Genomic DNA, 2,553 nt, shown 5'->3' on the forward strand with positions numbered 1-2,553 from the left:
TTATTTTTAAATGTTTCATATCTGTAAAGCCAAACCCTGAGAACTCTATGACTGGAATGCTCTGGTTAATTGGATTTCTGTTGACTCTTCATCGGTTTATTGTTAAAATAGACTTGTTAGGAAGTTTTCCAAATTTTAATCTACTTTCTTGCCTTGGGAAAAAGACTCTGCTGGGCACAACTGTATCCTCCCTTGGTGACTCAGGTTAGGATCTGGAGTGTCAGGAAGACCTGAAGACAAAGGATAAATGGGAAAGGGAGCAGCATTATGCACCCGCCCAGGCAACAACTCCCTAGGGGTTTCTTCCTACTTGTTCCAGATATGGTCAGTGTTGTCTTGGAGTTGAATTATTACCATTAGCTGGCGTCTAGTTAACCAAAACATTTTTAGCCAGTATTTTTGCAACTCTTGAATCACTTCAATGGACAAAACTTTTTTTTTTTTTTTGAGATAGGGTGTCACTCTGTTGCCCAAGCTGGAGTGCGGTGGCATGCTCCCAGTTCACTGTAGCCTTGACTTCCTGGTCTCAGGCAATCCTTCCTCTTCAGCCTCCCAAGTGACTGGGGCCACAAGTGTGCGCCACCATGCCCAGCTTATTTTTGTATTTTCTGTAGAGATAAGATCTTATTAGTCGGGCTCGGTGGCTCAGCCTGTAATCCCGCGCCTTTGGGAGGCTGAGGTGAGTGGATTGCCTGAGCCCGCGGGTTTGAAACCCGCCTGGGCAGGGAGACCTCATCTCTATAATAAATAAAAAATTTTAAAAAATCAGCCGGGCATGGTAGCGCATGCCTGTAATTCCGGCTACTCGAAAGGCTGAGGCAGAAGGATCGCCAGAGCCCAGCAGGTCGAGGCTGCGGTGGCCGGGAGCGGCCACTGCACTCCAGTCTGGGCGACAGAGTGAGGCTCCAACTCAAAAAAAAAAAGATCTTATTATGTTGCCCAGGCTGGTCTCAAATTCCTGTGTTCAAGCAATTCCCCTGCCTCAGCCTTCCAAAGTGCTGGGATTGCAGGTGTAAGCACTGTGTCCAGCTCAAGGGACAAAACTTTAAAATGGACTTCAGCCAGGTTTTTCATCACTGGGATAAATTAGATTTCATTATGAACATTCATAATGTGCATAACACCAAAACAAAGTATCCACATTTTACAAGATGTTATTTATGTATTACTTTTCAAAGTTGAATTGAATTATGGTAGCAATGTGTAGTATGACGTTTACTCAAGATATGGTGTTAATCAAATGAATGCTAGCGTCACCATGCAACAGGCAGGACAATCAAAGAAAATGGCAGAAGAATGGTTCGAGGAGCACAAAAACATTTTGAAGTAGTATTTGAAATTTTTGTGTGTGTGTGTGTGTTGGAGTTTCACTCTGTCGCCCAGATTGGAGTGCAGTGGCCACTCCAGGCCACCGCAGCCTCGCCCTGCTGGGCTCCGGCGATCCTTCCGCCTCAGCCTTCCAAGTAGCCGGAATTACAGGCATACGCTACCATGCCCGGCTGATTTTTGATTTATTGTAGAGATGAGGTCTCGCCAAGTTGCTCAGGCGGTTCTCGAACCCACGGGCTCAGGCAATCCATTCACCTCAGCCTCCCAAAGGCGCGGGATTACAGGCTGAGCCACAGAGCCGAAATTTGAGAATGTTGTGGAAATATGACAACGGAGGTGTGAGCATGCAACAGAACCTCCAACACGCCTAACAATTGCACGCATTCGTGATAAGTTTGAGATGCTTGGTGCTGTACGTGATGTGCTCAAGGAAAGATCTGGGAGGCCTCACACAGCAACAAGTCCCACAGTAGTTTGCCGTAATCAGAAGAGTCTGGATGCTGATGGTAACCACTTTGAGCACCACTTGGAACTGCAGAAACGTGACTTGTATTCATCTTTTGTTACTGTTATATATTGAGTATGACAACTTTTTTTTTTGAGTTGGAGTCTCACTTTGTCACCCAGGCTGGAGTGCAGTGGCATGCTCATGGCTACCCCAGCGTTGACTTGCAGGGCTCCGGTGATCCGTCAACCTCAACCTTCCAAGTAGCTGGAACTACAGGAATGCGCTACCACGCCTGGCTAATTTTTGATTTATTGTAGAGACGAGATATCACCAAGTTCCCCAGGCTGGTCTCGAACCCGTGGGTTCAGACAATCCACTCGCCTCGGTATCTCAAAGTGCTGGGATTACAGGTTTAGTCACCAAGTCCAGCTGAGTATTACAACTTTAAGATAGTATTTTTCTTTCCTAAAATACATATACCTTTTTTGGGGGGGCATCCTCAGTATATATCTTTTATTTTAAAAAATATATCACCCCGCTTTATATTTGTGTCCCAAGTATTTTTTTGCAGCCTTAGAATTCTCACTTTGGCTGTTTTTGAGAAGCGCTAATTCTATAATACAGTGCTGACTGGGCAGCCACTTGAAATAAGGGCTGCTAGCCAGGCTCGGTGGCTCAGCCTGTAATCCCGCGCTTTGGGAGGCTAGAGTGAGTGAATTGTCTGAGCCCGCGGGTTCGAGACCCGCCTGAGCAACTTGGCGAGACCTCATCTCTAC

The sequence above is a fragment of the Carlito syrichta genome, unplaced genomic scaffold, assembly GCF_000164805.1.
Source record: "Carlito syrichta isolate Samal-C Ts95f unplaced genomic scaffold, Tarsius_syrichta-2.0.1 Scaffold308852, whole genome shotgun sequence".
Lineage (NCBI taxonomy): Eukaryota > Metazoa > Chordata > Mammalia > Primates > Tarsiidae > Carlito > Carlito syrichta.